Genomic DNA, 20,509 nt, shown 5'->3' on the forward strand with positions numbered 1-20,509 from the left:
TAATCCTCCCTGCTGGCCGAACAGGGGAACTCCTTGGCACAGGGGAAATTGGGCCATTCTTCACTTTCAGCTGGGTCTGCCTCTTGAGGAAGTGCCTTGACTCTATTATAGATCCCAAACATTAGGAAATCTTGCCTGATGCTTACAGAAAACTATCAAGAGGATCATCTTTGTTTTATAGTTCAGATGGATAATCTCTTCAAACTCGCTGGATTTTCACTGTTCTAATGTCTCAGTGTTCATCAGAGTCCCCAGTAGCTGACCCTGACTGCCGTGGAGGTGCCTCAATAAATCAGATTATAGCCCTGGCTGGTGTGGCTCAGTTTGTTGGGCATCTTTCTGCAAACTGAATGGTTGCAGGTTCAATTTCCAGTAGGGGCACATGCCTAGATTGTGAGTTTGGTCCCAATTTGAGGAGTGTGCAAGAGGCAACTAATTCATGTTTCTCTCTCCATTGATGTTTCTCTCCCTCCCTGTATAGTATCAATACAAGAAAAGAAAAATAAATAAATCAGACTATAAATATTTATTAGGCACCTACAACATGCCCAGCACTGTGAAGGGACATGGGGAGAGGATGAATTAAAGAAGCAGTGGAAGCAAGGGGGGGAGGTGGGTTTGGCTGGGGTGGGGGGAGTGGTGGGGAGAAAATGCAAACAATTGTAATTGAACAACAATAGAGTAATTAAAAAAAAAAGAAGCAGGATTATGGTGCCCATCCATAAAGAGTTAGAAGTGACTCACTAAAAATTAATGCTGACAACTTTATTACCTGTGGTGGGAGACAAAGGAAGTTAGTTTTGATTGGATGGAATGTTGGGTGCTTCTCAAATCACCTCCTCTGCAGCTGTTGGGTCTGTCCCAGAGTTAAATTCTCCACTGAGCTCTCTCCATTTTTCCCATGAATAACATTGGTAACAATGCAGGTAAAGGAGACTTTAGCCCACTAAAATCATTTCCCCTTTCCCTTTTAATGATAGGGCCATGGTGAAGAGAAAATGCTTCATTTCAGTTTTAGTCCATAATAATAGGAGTGCCTGGAAGAGAATAATAGAAAATTTTGAGGTTGTGATTCTAAAGCATAAAAAGAGCAGAGTTAATTACCTTTGGCTTCCCAGACAGATTTCTTTGTACACACTTGTGTTTCATCTTTGTAACTCGAGACTAGACTTTGAGAGTTTCTGAAGCACGGAAATTATTCACACTGTGTTCAGAATCATGCTCCAATTAAAAGCTCATAGGAAGATGGACAGCAATACTGCTTGGGAATCCCACAAGAGAAGCCCTTCTCTGGACAGATGTTTATTTGGTAATTCAGAAGAGTAAAGGGATTCATTCTAAAATTTTTGCTTGGGGCTCTTAGGTTAAGTTCCACTCTGCAGAGGGGCATTCAGTTCCGTTGAATTTCTTCACCAAGTCAACACAAATTTCAATGTGGAAATGAGTGTGTGGAGACATTTCCGTTGTGGTGTTTCTCTTTTTGTTGTTGGGTAAAAACACAGTCAGACCTTTGTGCCTGGTGTGGATTCTGGAAGGCCATGGGAGGCAGAGTGGGAGGATCTCTAAGGCATCTCAGGGGAACATTTAGCACAAACACAGTACATGCCAACTTGCCTTCAGGCTGGGAGACTGAGTTTCTCTGCAGCAGCCCCCCTCTTCCCACACACTCGCCTGAAAGGAACTGGAAGGCATCCCCTTGGCTTATATACATGAAGCTGATTCATTTATCCATTGAACAAATATTTGTTGGGTGTCAGCTAATGCCAAACCTATTGTAGGCACTGAGGATATGGCAGTGAACAAAAATAGGCAAAAATTCCTACTAATGTAAATTCATTTTCCCCCAGATTCACTTAATATTTTTATTGTGCTCTCTCTGGTTTTATGTATGTATATTTTATATACATGGTCTGAGATTTTAAATATTGATCTTAGATTTCTCAGATTTATATATAATGATACATACTAAAATATAAATTTGATTTATAAAATATATAAGTATATCTTATTAGATTATAAAATCCAAAAATCAGGGACTGAGTTTATCTAATTATCTGTGGGCAAAGCCCAGAATAGCATCGTTCATTCATTCATTCACTCATTCACTTAACACGTACTCATACTGAAGTAAGTGATAGGGATACAGTTATGAGCAAGACAGAAAATAGAAATTTAATGTAATTTAGTGAATATGAAGACAAAGATAGTGATGCCATAGTTTTTTGACATTTAATTCAGGTTTAATGATGTATGCGTTTTAAAACTTACATTTGAAAAAATACATTCAAAGAGTAATGCCATGTTCATTACAAGGTGACACATTTTCAGCATTAATGACTTTGTTCACCCTATGTACAGTTCTTTATCTTTTAGTCTTTTATTTTGAAGTAATTTTAGATTTATGAAAGTGTTGCAAAAATAAAGTACACTGGGTAAAATAAAATAAAGTTCCTGCCCTGGCTGGCGTAGCTCAGTGGATTGAGCTCGGGCTGCGAACCAAAGCATTGCAGGTTCGATTCCCAGTCAGGGCACATGCCTGGGTTGCAGGCCACAGCCCCCAGCAACTGCACATTGATGTTTCTTTCTCTCTCTTTCTCCCCCCTTCCCTCTCTAAAAATAAATAAAAATAAAATCTTAAAAAAAAATAAAGTTCCTGGATACCCTTCACCCAGCTTCTCCTTATGTTAAGATCTTATATAACTATAGTACCTTTATCAAAGCTAAGAAAAACATTGGTATAATACTATTAATCAGATTATAGACTTCATTTGGATTTCACCAGTTTTTTTTCCATTAGTGTCTTTTTTCTGTTCCAAGATCCTATACAAGACACCCTGTTGCATGCAGCTATCATACTTCAGCTTCCTCCTATCTGTGACAAGTTCTCATTCCTTCCTTGTTTTGATAACTTTGACAACTGGGAAGAGTATGAGTTAGGTGTTTTGTAGAATGTCCCTGAATTTGGGTTCCATGGCTTTTTATTGTTATTACACTGGGGCTTCAGATTTTGGGGAAAGAATGTCACAGAGGTGGAGTGCCCTTCTCACAGTTTTATATCAGGAATGGGTGACATTACATGATTTCTCACTGGTCATGTTGACCTTGGTCTCTAGGTTAAGGTGTCTGACAGGATTCTCTACTACAGTCATTTTCCCCCTTTATATTCTCTGTGTGATAGAAGTTAGTTACTGAATTTACACTCAAGGGGAGGATGGATTCAATTCTACCTCCTGGAAGAAGGCTTCCTTTGTTCTTGATTTTTTCCTCACTTATATATAACATGTGAGTATTTGGGATTAAGGGCTTTATGGATCATATATAATTTCCCCTTTAAGTGATGTTAAAGTTATGTGAAAATTCATAAATTTAATCTGCTTGTACAGCACCTTGTTCAGAAAACCATCATTTAACATGAATGAGAGAGAGGGTCAGAGAGAGAGAGGGAGAGAGGGAGAGAGGGAGGGAGAAAGAGATTGATTTCTTTGGAGGGTTCTGAAGTTCTTGTAACTTGTAAATTAAATCCAGTACCACACATGAAATAACCTTTTAAGTTTAACACAGTTGTAACAACTGCTTACTTATTGCGTGTAAAGTAAGTGACTTTCAAATCACATAACCATGGAATCATAGGTAAAACATAAGAATTATTTGGTGCAGCCTCCTCAGTTTATACATGAGGAAATTGAGGCCCAGAGAGGAGGTGCTACTTTTCTGAGGTTGCTCAGGCAGTTACAGGGAGCCCAGGCCTCCTGCTTCTCAGGGCTCTTTTTCTGCAATTACCTCCGTCTCGTCTCCCCAGCAGCTGAGGGCATCTGTACTATCTCTCCCCTGCCCCCTCCCAGCTCTTTCCACAGTGCAAGGCCTTCTATCCTTTCTGCAGGTCAGGAAGAAGGCCTGTGTTCAGCCATCCTCAGGACACCACAGGATTAAGGGAAGCGCATTTTACAAACACCCTCATGCCCCACTCCCACCCAGCTCTCATCTGCAACTGGGGAGCAAGGGGACCTGGTATCCTCCAGCCTCTTCCTCAGCTGATGGCTGGAGGCCTCACTCTCAGTTTAGCCAGGCTCTACTTCGGGCCACAGATGCTACAATTTGAAAGTGGAAACTCTATTAAATGTAAAGTTAAGTCTTAGAGCCTGCTGTGCCAGGGACAACAAGAGCAATTCCTTAGAAGACTGGGCTGGCTTCAAGCTATGAAAGAGCTAAGCTAAACTATTCTCAAGAGGCAGTCAGAACTATATAAAAGTTGGCATTGGGAGAAGAAACTAGAAAAACGTTGTCCTCTCCGCCCACCACTCACTTCAACTGGGGTTAAAAGGCAGTGTGATAAATGCGTGACTGAATATGCTCAGCTAAAGAGATATGTCATTTCTCCCTGTAAAGTAAGTGGAATTTAAAGTCCCACTCACATCCTATGCATAAGGGGAATGCTGAGGACCAAATCCATGTGGAACTGCTCTCTCTCCAGTATCTCTGTGGACAATGAGGTGCATGTGAGGTCAGGGATCTAGGTCTCAGTCAGACAACCTGACCAGCTCTGTTTCCATGTTGTCCATTTTGACAGTCTTGGCCACAGTCAATGAGACTTAGAAGCAGAACCAAAGGGAGTGAGAGCCTGAGGAAGTGGCTGCAATTGTAGCAGCAAGGTCTCCTCCTGCAAAAGGCTTTCACCCTCTCCTTGGTAAGGTGAGTAAAGATGGTTTTGACTGCTTCAGTTTCCCTCCCCTTGGTGTGCCTCCTCCATATATGTCCCTCTGTCTAGAGTTTTCAGTACCTATACCTTTTCCCTCCACTAGAATCTCTCAGAAAAGCTTGGGAACTCATTCATACTAGCATGTAAATCACTGATTTCATTTTAGAGTGTCAGCCTTTAGAAGGACCATTGCTTGTAAACAGGCATAAACACCTGCACGTGGTTCTCAGCCTTCCCCATGCATCAGCGTCATGGTGCTACACTGATGAGTATGGAAGCCCAGCACGCACTCAAACTCTGCACTGTTCAAAAGCTCCACAACTCTGAACGTGACTCTCAGGCATGAGCAGGGCTGAAATCCATTTCTAGTTTAAGTGAGAGGCTCTAAGTGTGTGGTTCCTGGGGCCAGCAGCATCAACATTGCCTGGGAACTCAGGAATGCAAATTTTGGGGCCCTGAATCAGACCTAAATGAAAATCTTGGGGGGTGGGGCCCAGCAATCTGTGTTTATTGTCTTCCAGTGGACTCTGATGCACACTTCAGTTTGAGGACCACTGCTTTCAACAAAAGGAGCAAGGTCTAATGGGAACATTTTGGTTGGGAGGTATGTAAGTGCAGATGGAGGGTAGGGGTGCCCTCTGAAACCACACTCCATAAACGGTTGGCTAGTCTGTACCCACTAAAACCATCTCTGGTCACTTGTAGGTCAACCAAAGCTGTCTCAGATCCACAGACCATCAGCAGTGTCAGAACCTCTTCTTCCAGTAGGAAGGGTAGGTTTTCCTCAAGTGGCCATAACGTACCGGGTAATAGTACTGATTGGTGGTGGTTATGTTGGTGGTCATAACTCCCCCCTTCCTTCCTCTTCTGCCCCACAAGCCACAGACCACAAGTGAGGCTGGTGGACAGGGCAGGGGCACAGAATAAGGTTGTGGTAGGGGAAGTGATTTGATTTTTTGAGTTGAATTAGACTAGAGGCCATGGAACTGTTCTGCACAATATTTCTTTACTTTTTAAAATTAAATTTATTGGGGTGACATTTGTTAATAATAATATGTAAGTTCCAGGTGTTCATCTTTATAATACAGCATCTGGATATGCTATCGTGTTCTTTAATTATACATTTTATCTCAAAACAGTAGTCTCAAAGCACTCACTTGAAGGGTAATATCTTCATGGTCTGAAGCATTGCAGGTGGGAAAGATGTCCTGATCACAGGCTGAAATGTGGGGACATTTCAGTTCTATCCAGCTAGCATTATTCTTAGTACTGAGGATGCATCAGTGAACAAGAGGGACACTGCCCCCAACCTCAGGATCTCATAGAGAACAGAAACAGGTGAGAATGCCGTTAGTGAAGAGGAGACATAGAAAGGATGCTGTGGAGTTTCCCTGCTCTTACCTCTGGGGATCAGGTAAGCCCTCTCAGGGTGAGTGGTTTAATCTGAAAATTAACAGTTGAACTGGAATGAGCCAGGTGAAGGGATGGAGAGGGGGAAGAAAGAGTGGGAAGAACATTCTAGACAGAGAAAGAGCTTATGTGAGTCCTGGAGTTGAGAGATAGCCTGGTATAGAAGTTTTAAGAACTGCAAATTGAGTATGTGAGACCCTAGAGAGTGAAGGGGACACGATGAGGTTAGAGAGGCAGCAAATCTGGATCCCCCAGCACCAAGGAAGTTAGAAAAAGAATTTGGACCAGGGCCTAAGGGCAATTGGAAGCCTCTGAAGGGTTTAAAACAGTGAAAGAAAATGACAGATTTGCATTTTGGAAAGTGCATTGGAGAGGGGAAGGGTGGGTATTGAGAGACAGAAGATGTGTGTTTATATAGACTAAACTTATGAATGTTTGCTTAGGAAAAATATTAAATAAACTAAAAAATTATGAGACTAAAATGTGTGTTCCTCTTTCTCAGCCCTAGTTTTGTTTCTTTGGATGAAATAGATCTGTAACAGCAATATTCAAAGAGTGCCTGTGTATTTGACAGACATGTGGAATACTGGCCAGTGGCATAAGTCAACTGATGCTAATCGAACACTAGCCATTTGCAAATCACAGAATAAAGTGTGACACTGGACACCAAGGGGGAATTCTAGGAAGGTTTGGTCCTGCCTACAGGAAACTAACGATGAAGTTACGGAAATAAACAAAAACACTGAAGTGTTCATTGAAAATTCAAGCAGAATGTGATTAATTATCAAAAAATGAGGATGGACTCATCAACACTCTGAAAGGAGTAGTAGAAGAAGTAGCTTCATTGAAGATGTGGGTCTTGGGTAAGGCTTTGAGGATCCTGGGAAGTGGGTAGACAAACAAGTGTGGGGAGGACAATATGTGGGGCGGGGCAGAGCCTGAGCAGTGGGCATTGTGGTGGGATCCACATTTGTGGTTTGCATTTGTCTTGATTTTCAGGGAAAGTCAACTGAACCTCAGATGTAATTAAAATGCACAGTAGCTTTTAGCAAAGGATAAGGGAGCAGTAAGTTTTCCCATCTTAATTAGTGGTCACTTTTCTGCAACACCTGCTGGAACTGCAGCAAAATAGGAGCACGTGAGTAGACTTGGCTAGAAAGGCATGGGGGGGTTGATTTGGAAGACACCTGGGAGGGCGGAGGGGGCCCTGGCACTGCCTCAGGGGAGTTCAGTGGGTCTTCTGTAACTACTGGTCACCCCAGAATTCAGCATGCTCTGGTTTTTAGAACATCATCTAGTGCCAAGGCAGCTTTAAGAAGTTACATATAACAGAAGGGGCCATTTCTAAAGTCACATTTACCAGAAGCCCCAGCTCAGCCCCTTGCCGCTAAGACAATCTGCTTGTGCAGAAGTTCAACTCTTTTGAAGGATAGACTTGGCTCTGAATTGCTCTCAAGTCCCAGGTAGAAGTTATCACTTGAAGGCCACCTGCCACCATCCTGGGCAGCAGGTGGGGAGGGAGGTGAAGGGCAGAGTGACTGAAACTGGACCCCATAACAGCAGCCTTCTGGACCCCTGTAACTGGACCCTTCTCATCAGTTCTGAGCCAGACTGAGAGAAGACAGGCATAGCCTGGCTAGAAAACAGTAGTCTGCAAGTTGAATTGAACTGGGAATGTCATGGGCAGAGTATTTCTAACCATGGGGATTGTCTGGAGAAGTTCATGGGGCTGCCTGGATAGAAGGCCAGAGACTTCAAAGACAGCCTGTGTGCCCTGCCCTGTTTTCACTGGAGTGGGTCCTCTTCTATCTGTTCTATGTTTTGGGGGATCTACTTAATAATTAAGTTTTATAAAAAGGATTCTGATGACAGAAGTGAATTGAAAATCTTTGTTAATAGAATGTCCTTTCCACAACGTGCTGTGTTGGTCCCTGCTTGAAGGAATATCCCCAAAATAGGGAAGGGACTTGTTGAGCATCCTGACTTTGGCACCCACTGGGGTGGCAGCACTGAGCCCCAGGACCTCAGTATGTGCACACCAGGTGAGGGAGGCTCTGTGGGGGTTGCTGGGGGCAGGGATAGGGAGCAAGAGCTCCAGCGGTGCTAGTGCCAGCCCAGGAGGAACCATGGACTAGTGTGTGCTGCCTGATGGGCCCAGCGGAGCTGACAGTGCACCAGGGCTGCAGGGTGTGTTTGTCCAGGCTGGAAGTCACCGTGGATCTCAAGCCATCCTCCCCTGGCACACATCCTGATTGTGCCTGCAGTGGAGCCATGGGCCCCTGGAAGATGGCAGGAGTGGTTGCTGGGAACCCTGTCCCAAACCACCTGGCCAGGCCAGTTCTTTCCTTATTTCCTGGTTGTGTTTGAGGACTGTCTTCCCTCCCCTGCCACCACACACACGGCTCCTGGAAAGATTCTACATCGTGTCTGGGTTGCTCAGCCTTCTTTCTCTCTTAGCCATTCATGGCCTCACTGTCTAGACATTCCCTGAGCTGGGGGGATTGAGAACTATTGAAACAGCTTCCAGGAGGAAGGGTCCAACGGGGACCAGGCACCTCACAGGCTCTCATTGATATTTTTGTGAAATGAATAATTTTATGAATGTGCCTCTTTCTGCAATGCTGCCCAGCTGTCCCCCAAAGATGGGAATGACTAATGAGGAAATTCTTCTAAGAGTCTGATGGTGCATCCGAGATTTAGGGCTAAAGTAGAAGATCCCCAGATATATAATTGTCTAGGTGGCCAGTGTCCAGGGGCCCAGACTCAGGTACTTCTTGGTTCTAGCATGTACTTCTCAGGCATCCGTGGGGACTGAGATTCACAGTCAGCTGCTGATGTTGCCTGGAGGATTTTGAAGGGCTGGACTGGAGCAGGTGTTCAAAAGTTTGAGGTCTGTTATTTGCTTCGGTCAATCTAATCAGTCCAAGCTGGCATTACAGCCTCTGACAGGTGGGAGCATATAGCTGCCTAGATTAGATTATGTGACTCATTGTCATTTATAAACTATGATTTATTAACCTGGTTCCTGAGAAATAACAGGAGAGTGCCATAATAATGTGGACTTGGAGGAATCCTGGAGAGATCAAGGTAGTGCCAGCCCACAGCCATCCCTCTGTTCTAGCAATCTGTGTACTCATTTATGCCTCTAGGTGACTATATCATGTAATTTGTCATCACTCTGTTACCTGTCCTCATGCCTCTCTGGTCCAGGCAGTACCACAGGACTTCCCTGAGGTACAGGCACGAGCCCTGTGATATTGTAATAGTACAAGCTATCCCTTTTAGATGCTTACTATTTTCTGGTACTGTCTTAGTATTTAGTATATATTAACAAATCTAATCCTTACAAAAATTTTATAATATATGAACCCAGATTAGATAAATAACTTGTCCAAAGTTGATTGAGGCAGGATCAAACCCAGGCATTGCTGATCAGTCACCCAGCTATATAACATTACATAAGCTGGAGTAGGCTGAAGTACTTATTCTCCCCAAATTTCAGCACCTAGCAATGGGGGATAAAAGAGTAAGGCCAGGCTCTGCTTCCTGAAAATGAAGGCCAGGTGTGGTAGGGGGAGAACTGGATAAGGCAGGCATTCTCAAATGTGATTCCTGGACCAGTGGTATCTGCATCACCTCAGAATGTGTTAGACATGCAGATTCTCCAGCCCCAGCCCAGACCTACCAACTCAGAAATTCTGGGAGTACTAATTCTGATATGTGATAAGGCTTGCACATCACTGGAACAGGGAGTCAGGGGGCTAGGTTCTAAGCCTGTCTGTGTCCTGGCCAGCTAGATGACCATGCACAGGTAATTATATCTGTCTGATCCTGGTTTCCTATCTCTAAAATGAAGGGCTCACTGCAGATTTGTTCACTTTTCCTTAACCCAACAAATGTTTCTTGAGTACTAACCATGTGACATATTCTGAGAATAAAAAGTTACTATGCCTTCTTAATGGAACACAATAATAACCAGGTGGCTTGATCATCTATGGTCACCACTTGAGGTTCAACCCTAGTTAATTCTTACTGGGACAATTGTTAGAAAGACTCTCTCTCTACCTCCTCTTTCTCCTAACTCCAATATAGCTCCACACTGTTGCCAAAGCCATGTTTAAGGGAAGCATGACTCTGATGTTGGTGCTCCTCAGTTAAAATGTTCCAATGACTCCCTGTTGTGTATTGTATTCCAAATGGAATACAATGAAGGCTCAGCCTGCTTCTGATCCTTGGAAACGTTGGAGGCCTCAGACACAACTCTACTCGCAGGCCTGTAGGATGGTTGGAAGGGAGGAGTTGTGGCCCACAGAAGCCCTAGATTCTGCAGAACATGAATCCAGTGGCTGAGAAAAGAAAAGACAGTAAGATTCTTGTGCAACATTTGGCAAAGTTTTGCTCTTCCTTGGGGCTCATGTGACATTTCCCTGGAAAACCTAGTTAAATTTCCTGCCTGTATTTCAAAACCTACAAAAAGTCTGAACCAACAGAAAATGGATGTGTTATTCATTATTAATAATGATAATGATAACAACAATAATGTCTACCACTTATAGAGTCTTTACTATGTACTATATACTTGGGCATTGTATATTTTGGTGGCTAAGTCATTGCCTAGACCAGGAGATCACGGGTACTCAGGTGCTGACTAACTGTCAGTATCTGACTTTGTCTCTGGGCTCACTGAGGCCAGCCATAGCTTACTAGTCTCTCTCTGGTGTTACTGTGGTCACATATATGTCACATAGATTTACTGCTTAATTGAATTAACTGCTTTGTCTTTGGAGGCAGACCTTTTTTTTCTTTGAACCTTTCAACATGTCTAAAATTATGAAAGGTCTTTCTCCCTTTCTTGCCCCTTTCTTCATCCTCAACTTATATTTCAATCTCCTTTTCATCTTCTCCATCTCCTCACTCATTCATTCAAGTTGCTCTCCCACTAAATTGGAGAAGTGGCAGTTCAAAAAACCAGCACAGCTGTGCACCCAGCAGCTCCACCCGTGACTGCAAGCTGCCCAGGAGCATGGCACACATGCAAATAGACTTGTCTTGACATGCTAGAGCCTTTCCCATTTTGCAGTAAACTAAACCTTTGATTAATAAGGAAATGGACTTTGACTTTATTGAAATTCCTATTTCCATAGTGTTTGGAAAATCATGCACTACACCTGGTGAAAATCCTGAGTCACTGAGGGCTTCGTGTTTCAGGGAGAGGAAGAGGAGGAGGCTCTTGTTGTATTTTCAGAAGGAAGGACGATTGACATGAATCACCTCAATCTTTGGACAAACTCCCTTCACTTTACTCCTTAGAGCCTGTAGCTCAAGTAGAATAGAGGCCAACAGCATCCCTGATATCTATTGTTTTGTTGGCTCTGGTCTCTTGAGGGTCTTTTAATGCTACACAGAGAAGCACTGAGGCTGAGTGGTCTGAGTCATGGGCATGCAGAGTGGGTGTGAGGTCACAGAGTCCCATGATCACTATTCCTTGGCTGGGGCATGGAGAGGGGAGACTACTGGAAAAGGATTGTCTCTGGGTGCAGATCATTCATGGTGACAAGCTCCCTCCTGTGTATGGGAGAAAATGGTTATGTGCTTATCTAGACAAAAGGCCTTCCATGCTACACTTAACCTGGAGATTATTTTTCTCCTTAATCATGGTTTTCTAGGGGCATTCCAATGGATACAAGTTTAAAGAGGATAAGTAGAAAATGGGACACTGAGAAAAAAGGGATGACTAGTTTTTGATTTCTTAGGTTAGTTCTTTGTGAACCTCAAAGTGATGTCACCTGAATTTTTTCTTTTTCTACATTTTTTACTAAAAATAACCAACCAAGTCATTGATTATTCAGACCTACTGATTCAGATGTTTTAAGAATAAGATTAAGGAATATCTCTTTATAATAATTATCTTGTGTAATATGAATGGGAACTACTCTCTAGAAATTCCTATGGGACTTTCCATTAATCAAAAAAAAAATCAGATTTTCCATACTAGGATTGTGTCTTCCTCACCTCGGGATCCCTAACATTTAAGTTAATTCCCAGCACAGAGCATTTGTAGCTGCATCATGGAATATACTTGTCAAAGGTGACCATCAACTGTGCAGGCTGTGGGGGAAGCTGCTATTGGTGGCATGAAGGTTAACTATCAAATTAAGACTATTATTCAGGGTGCCATGCCAAATAATGGGCAAGCAAAAAATAAAAATTAAAAAAACAAGCAACAAAAAAACCTTAAAACCCTCTTTGTCTCTTTGCCATAGAAGGACCACATGGTGAGTAAATAGCCTAGAGACATTTTCTTTGGCAAAGGCTGTTTTCCAAAGCTCCATGGTGACAAGGGCGTCAAAGGTCACTATGGCCACTAAGTTTTTTTTTAAACTGTTTTCCAGAATTATTTATGGCAGTTTTAGGCCATAGATAATAATTAAAGACACCTGGTCGTTGGTCTTCTCATTAGCCAAATGGGGGCAGGATGCTTTCCAGCTGCCTATGTTGAAGAGAGTTGGTCAGCGGGACTAGACTTTGTCTAGTATCGAGCAACACTCAAAGGTTGCCAAAAAGAGAGCTGGGCATCCTCCTGCTGGCCACAGAAGCTAGGCTGGTACACACGGTAAAGCCCTAGCTTCTGAACACTGATACCCATCCAGGCCACTCTGGCTTGAGTCTGTGCAATCTCTATTTCATCAGAATAAATGTGACTTCCTTCTAATTGTTCTTAGTCGTGACCTCTACGGAAGGTACAATAAAGCTGCAAATCCCAACCATTAGGCTTACTCCTAGATTAGGACCTGGCATGCAGCTATTAGCCATATTCACAGATGGTGGTCGGGACCTGGGGATGATGAGTCATGGTTAGGATCCTATACTTCTTTGACATGGGCATTGAGACCTACACTTCTCTTGGAAAAGTACAAACTGACGAAGCTTGAAGGGATAGGGACCCTTGTGCATGAATTTTGAGAACAAAAACATGAAAGGGAATTTAGTTATGTAGTTTCTTGATTGGAATGAAACAATGAAAATTAGTGTATGTAGAGGACTCTATACTAGACTATTGCAACTATTATTATTATTATTATTATTATTATTATTTTGATTTGGAAAAGGAGGAAACTGAAACTAGAAGAGTTTAAACAACTTACCCAAGATCACAGTGTTAGCAGTGCAGCCAGATTCCAAACCAGGTTCTCCGACTCTAAGTAATCTCTTCACTATGCCCTGCTGCCTTGTCCAGAGGCAAATTCTATAGAAGACTGAAATGATATGCATTTGCTGGAGAGATGAGAAATGGGCTTAGCTGACATAGTGTGTGAAGGAAACACGGGAGACTGCCTGTAGGCAGCAATGGAGTTTGATATTCTACCCACATCACTGGAGGCCCATTATTGTTCTAGCTGTAAGCATTTGTAAACATCTTATATAACCTATAAAAATTTGATATGATAATATTTCTCCCAAGTAAACAGTGGTTCTTAACCTTGAAAGTCTCATGAACTCTGTGGACCATCCATCAGGAAAATATATGTGCACATAGGATATCCCTTTAAAATGATCCCAGTTTCCCCTTCCTCCTACCCCACCTCTCTGGCCAAGAATCTTTCTCTAGATATTTGACTTTACAAATTGCTCTGAATTTCTGAGCCAGAGATAATCTTTATAGTCTAGTCGTTGTTCAATCTGTAGGCCATCGATTTTTCTATGCTCCAGTCTGTCCATATCTGCATTTATGATAAATCATTCATTGAAAGGTCCTATAGATTTTGTTATCTACCCAACATCAAATATTTGGCTATCTAATGCTAACACTTTCGGGGTTTGTTTACTGCTGTATCCCTAAAGTCTAGGAGAGAACTTCACACAACTACATGATATAATCTATATGCTTTATTTTTGTGTGTTTAATATATGTTTCTGAAACATATTATTGTGTGAAAAATGTTTAGAAATTAATCACATAAATGCAATAGTACAACTTGTTCTTACAGGGAACTTATCTATAATTTCTCCATTATATATATCACTATAGATTTTTGGTATGTAAATTTTACCAAGCTAGAAAGTTTTCTTCTAGTCCTCTAATTTTCTAAGGGGTATTTTTTAAAATTACAAATAGATGTTGGACTTTACCAAGTGTTTAGGCATTCCTTGAGGTAATTTCATAATTTTTCTCTTACAGTTGAATTCAGTGAATTGATAAAACTTCTAAGAATAAACCATATTTTTATTTCTGAGTTAAATCTTACTTTATTGTAATATATTACCATTGTTATTATTATTATTATTATAGCATCAGACATTATTTTTAATACACCATTGAATTCAGCAAACTAATATTTTCTTTAGGATTTTTGAATTTATGTTCACAAATTAGATGGGCCTAAATTTTTCTTTACTTATATTGACCTTATGTAGTTTTGAAATCGAGAATTATATTAGTCATTTATTTGAAAACTACCTGAGGGTTTTTTGTTTCTTTTAACTATATCTAAGAGTCAACATATTGTTGGATCTTTTTAAAAATTTAAATTCAATCCAGGAATCTGTATCTCTTAATTTATAAATTTAATCTTTTTATATTTATTATAGTTACTGTACTATTAAAACTTATCCAGTTACCTCACTTCTATTTTCCTTTCACTATATATTTTTTACTACATCTTTCCTGTTACTCCATAAAAAAAAATTCAGGTTTCTTCAGCCGGTTTAAAAATTAAACATTCTATTTCAGTTCTTCTTCTAAGAACTAAGTGGCAGTTGCCCCCTACCTCATTCTTACATTCATTTTTCCCTATGGAGTTCTTAAATTTATCAGCAGCTACATTTCCCCTTTATAAAACAAAAACATCACTATATTTTAATTTTCTTTTGATTTCTTTGGGGGCCACACATTACATGTCTACACAAATAAAATAAAATAAAATAAAATAAAATAAAATAAAACATGAATGATATCCCCTGGATTATGTGATCAATATTGATATTTTCTATACATTTTGTAATTTCTTCTTATGGATATATTTTCTCTTTTTTCAGCTTTAAGAAAATTCCTATAAGAAACTTTATCCAGGTATCTGACCACCTTTTGTTCCTACATTTTTGTAACATCCTCCCTGATTGCCTTTTTACTTGAGTGCTTCCTTCAAGAGCAATTCTATTGTGAGACGGTGTATGCCTGAGAACACTTTTGTTATGTTACAATATTTAAGTGACAGTTTGGCTTTGCTTAAAATTATAGGTTCAATGTTTTTTACTTCAATGGTTTAAAAATATTTCATTGTCTGTTTGCACCAACTTTTGCTATTGAGAAGTATATTGTCAATATGATTCTGTTCCTCAGCTATTAATATACTATTTTCCTTAGTAAAGTTTTAGAATTTCCTTTTTGTATTAGTTGTTATTAAATTGCATTCTAATGTGTCCAGGTGTTTTTCTTTACCTCTATTGTTTGACTGCTCATGAGCAGTTTTAATCTTACATATTTCATATTTAAAAAAATATAGGTATTTATCTTTATCATATCCTCAAGACAAGGACAAGACAAAATAACCACTATCACCATTGTAGGTGACTGGGCAAAACTGTAAGGAAAATAAAGAAATGGAGATGTAAGTATGGAAGGGAAAAAATAAAACTGCCATTGTTTTCTGAAGAGATGATCATCTACCTAGAAAGACCATTATACTCAACAGACAAACCACTAGAACTAATAAGAGAGTCCAACAAGTTTTCCAAAAACAAGATAAACTCACATATGTTGGAAGTGTTCTATGCTAACAATAACCAACTAGAAAATACAATAAAAATTGAGGTGCTATTTACAATGTCAAAAGAACCTATAAAGTAAATAAGTCTTAATTTATCTAAGAATAGACTAGACTTCTGTGGAGAAAATTTTAAAACTCATAATAAAGAAATAGAATATCATCTCAATAGATGGAGAGCTATCCCATGCTTAGATGGGCCAAATTACTCTTATGATGATATCAACCCTCCTTAAAGCAATCAATAAGTTAAATAAAAACAAATTAAAATTTTGGTTGGATATTTTTGAGGGACCTGGTAAATTTATTCTAAGATTTTAAGATACACTGTAATAAATAATAATGAAACCTCTAAGGTATTAGTACAAGAACAGACAATGAGATCAATGAAGTAAAATAGGGTTCAAAGGCAGGCCCATATATATAGAGTACATATATCTATTAAAAAAAGATACCATGAGTCAAGTTAACAGATGACAGATTAGGAGAAGAAATTTGCATTGAGTAAAACTGATACTATGTATAATTTTACACGTAGACTATACAAAAATTCCTGCTAACCAGTAAGAAAAACACAGCAACCCCAGTAGAGAAATTGGCAGAGGAATGAACAGGAATTTTAGAAAAGAGGAAATCCAGAAGGTTAGTAAGCATATGAAGAGATGCTCAAATTTATTACTACTAGTAATGTAAAATAAAACCACAGTGAACTATTACTACATCTACTAGGTTGGCAAAAATTAGAAAGCTGAATGATGCAAAGTCTGGTGGTGAGGGCAGGCTCATGAACTGCTGCAGGGAGCCTGGAGAGCAACCTGGTTGTACTTAGGCAACTCAAATATATACCTCTGTGCATATAACCCCAAGAAATTTTCACATGCCTCTGTACAAGTATACATATCAGAATGTTTAGATGCTTGTTTTGTGAAGGGAGAGTTGGAAACAATCTGGTTAAGTAAAAGGCAGTGCTTCCCTTCCACGAAATACTTTCAAGCCTTCCACATCTTGGAGATTGTAAATAATGCTGTAATGAATATAGTGATGCCTATGCAGCCCAAGTGTCCATCAATAGATGAGTGGATAAAATAACTATGGAACATTTACATAATGGAATACTACTTGGGCATAAAAAAGAAAATTTTACCCTTTGCAAGAGTATGGATGGACCTGGAGAACATTATGCTAAGTGAAATAAGCCAGTCAGAGAAAGATAAATACCATATGATTTCATGCATATGTGGAATCTAATGAACAAACTGAGCTAACAAGGAAAATGGGGACAAACTCATAGATGGAGAGCAGGATGACAGTTAGTGAGGTGGATGTTAGGGGGTGGAGGGATTGAGCAAAAATGGAAAAGGACTCATGGACATGGACAACAGTGAGGTGATTGCTGGGGCAAGGGTGTAAGGGGGCTGAAAGGTAATGTAAAAAAATATAATAAAAAAAGAAAAAATACTTTCAAGTCTTTAGAAATGACAGATGAAAATGTATACATAACAATGTGGATGGATCTCACAACACAGTGAAGAGATAAACAGTATGAGCTCTCTAATACTATACCATTTACAACAATTAAAAATCCATGTGTGCAAAACAATACACATTTTACAAGAATGGACTACAGAAGTGTTTTATTTACAAAGAAGGGAGTCAACATCAACCAGATGAGAACAGTTGCTTTAATTGGAGGTAGGTGACTGTTGGAGGTGAGTGGAGATAGGAAAAAGAGTATGCATGGAAGGTGGGGAGGAAAGTGAGTGAATGAATAAATGATGAATGAACAAAGAATAAATGAATAAATAGGTAAGAGAGAGACTTTTTGTGGACCAATGGTGATAAAGTGCCATGAATAAAGAATCAATACCCAAATGAAAAGGGAAAAATAAGGACTAATATAGCTGATAACACATAATGAGTACTTAGTAAACATTGTTGAGTGAAGGAAGAAAGGAAGTCTGTGGTGAATCCTTTTTGCAAGCTAAGAGTTCTTTGGGGAATATGGATCAGTGCTCTTTACTGAATTATTTTAGGAGCTTTAATTTTGGTACATAAAATGTTTTAAAAATGTGATCACAACTATATTTGGAGACATCTGTATGGCATTAACAGAATCCTTTTTCTCTTCCTCTGATTCTTGAGGTATTGCATAAACATGGACACCTTGTCCTCTTTTGAACTATGCTATGTAGTTCCACTTTTGATTCTGAGTCACAGAAAATGTTTTTTACAGCAAATATTTGCCATTTTGATCAAGTCTTGTTTCCCAAATATCTGTCCATAAGTGGTCATTGAAATCCAGGGTCTTCGTTGGAGGCACTGAGCTGAAATCTGCTTCCTGAGCTTTGAGGTTGTCAGAAGCAGCAGGGTTTATAGATGTAAAGATGTATAGATGTATAGATGTAAAGGTGTAGTTATTTAAAGGTCTGGCTCTAGTCATATGAACTTTGGTCTGACATTCAGCCGGCCTGTGTCACTGGGTAAATCAAGTTTCCTAAACATATGTTTTTTTCCTCTGAACTATAAGGATAGAAATTTCCTCAGAGTTGTGTGACTAGATGATATAGTTAAGGCTTAACGTGGACTTTGGTGTGTAGTAAGTAGTTATTAGTACTTCATGGAAATCATTATGCTAGCTAGGCCTGTGAAGAGAAACAAAGATGAACTTTAAACAGTTCTTAACTTTATGGAACTTGGGGAGAATAAGACAGATGCCAAAAATAAGGAGCAATGTAAGGGGACTCATGAGGTCACATATCCTTCTAAGAACCTGGTAAAACATTCTGAGAATTGCTTCTTCATTTCATAAACAAGGAAACTGAGACTCAGAAAAGTTACCTGGCTTGGTTAAGGGGCCACAGTCAGTGAGTGGCAGAGCTTTGATGGGGACTAACATCTCTTATGACTGAACCAGGCCTGAAGGACATGTCTGCTTCCAGTGGAACCTTCTCAGTATGGCACTAGGCCTGATGACACTGCTACCTTCCAGGCTGCTGTCAGCATGGGGCCCTCCATGTCCCCAAGTCCAGAGGCTTTAGGGTGAGGGCTCAGAACTGAGCCAGGAGATAGACTTCTCTGTTTTTGAGTGAGTCATATATGTGGTCAACATTTCTCAAGACCTGCCTTCAAACCAACCCATTAGCAACAGTAATTTATTAAATCCATTACTTCATTAAATGAACATTTATTGAAGGACGCATATACTCTAGGTCCTGTGTGAGGTGCTGGGGAGACAGGTGAGACCTCCTTGAGGAACATACAGAGTCATGCAACAATTTGCTGTCAAATAATGAACAGAGGGCTCCAAGAGCTAGGAAAAGAGGGATTAATCTTTTCTGGGCCAGGTGGTTTGGTGGGCCAGAACATTTTTCACCAAAAAAGTGCCTATTTGAGCTGGATCTTAGAAAATAAAAAGGTGATTTTCAGGTGAGGAACCGGGGGATGAAGGAACCTGGCAAGAGAGGATAGCAAGGTCAAAGGTGGGCAATTGCATGGGGGGTGTGCAGAGTGGAGCCTTAGAAGTCATTGGAGACCACTTGTAGGGATGGAGGGTGATGGTATTGGGGGATAGGGTTGGAAAGATAGACAAGAGCTAGATTGTGAGGAGCCCTATGTGCCTCCAGCTGTGTGGGTGAAGGGAGTAGGTGAAAGCTTTTTAAACTGGAGAATGGCATTATTCAATCTAGGTTGTGTTAGATGGCTCTGAGGCACCTGTGGGACAGAGCAGCAAGGCCTGCCCTAGGGGGTCCTCGCCAGGTGGTCTTGATCCCAAACTGTGGGTCACTGGGGCCTGTGCATGTGGAATTCATATACACAGTGGCAGAAAGCTTCCAAACTGGGAAGAGGCCCATAGCCTAACACCCTAAACACTATCCGATGATGAACCCCATTACTTTCCCTTGAGAAGCTTCATGCTAACAGGTGGGTGGGCACTGGGAAAGAGACCCTATTCATATGTGCCTGCAAGTCCCTTCTGAGTAACCAGCTCCAGTTAAAGAGCATGGGTGTCTTGTCCTTTCTCTCCTGAGTGAGCTGGCTTTTCTCCGTGGGCAGGTGGATGGTCAGAAACAGTGTCCCCCATATTTAAGCATGATTAAACCTTACCGTTTGGGTGGTGGCTGGGGGCAAGGGGAGGGGTTATTGTGTTTTAAAATGGAATAAACAGAAAAGCAATATTTAAAAAAATGAGGAGGTTGCTTAGTGAGGCTTGAAGAGACTACAGGTGTTTCCTCCTGCAAATGAGAACCAGTGACCCCTGGGAATAGCATTTCCCGTTGAGCAGGGCCCATGGCGGACTGAGTCCTGCTGACATCCTGGTGGTGCATAACCTGAACCAGGACTACAGAAAACCTGGTTTTCCACAGGGCCTTTTGGGCCCATCGTTTGTGTGGGGAGGGAAAAGACTTGATACACATGCTCACACAGTTCCCTCTCAGACACACTTTCACACTCACCCTACATCACATCACACTCTGTGGCCACGTCTGAAAGACCACGGCTTGGTGTGCTGTGTTGTTGTTCAGATCCAGCTGACTGGCTCCTGGAGTGAAGTGGTCTGTAGCCGCTGGGCCTCTGAGGGTGCGCACGCTGGGTGATAGGCAGCCTGCTGAAGACCAAGTGCACGGGTGCCTGAGGTGGG

General features: G+C 40.9%; 1 long non-coding RNA gene across 1 annotated transcript; it reads right to left on the reverse strand.

Annotated features, from left to right (window-relative positions):
• Positions 1-750: 750 nt before the first annotated feature.
• LOC118501201 lies at positions 751-20,504 on the reverse strand. The gene is made up of 3 exons (XR_004903819.1): positions 20,325-20,504; positions 13,252-13,352; positions 751-1,037 (listed from the first exon to the last, which is right to left on the reverse strand). It is a non-coding gene; the product is annotated as an uncharacterized LOC118501201 (long non-coding RNA).
• Between the last annotated feature and the right edge of the window lie 5 nt (positions 20,505-20,509).

This window comes from Phyllostomus discolor, chromosome 6 (genome assembly GCF_004126475.2).
Source record: "Phyllostomus discolor isolate MPI-MPIP mPhyDis1 chromosome 6, mPhyDis1.pri.v3, whole genome shotgun sequence".
Classification (NCBI taxonomy): Eukaryota; Metazoa; Chordata; class Mammalia; order Chiroptera; family Phyllostomidae; genus Phyllostomus; species Phyllostomus discolor.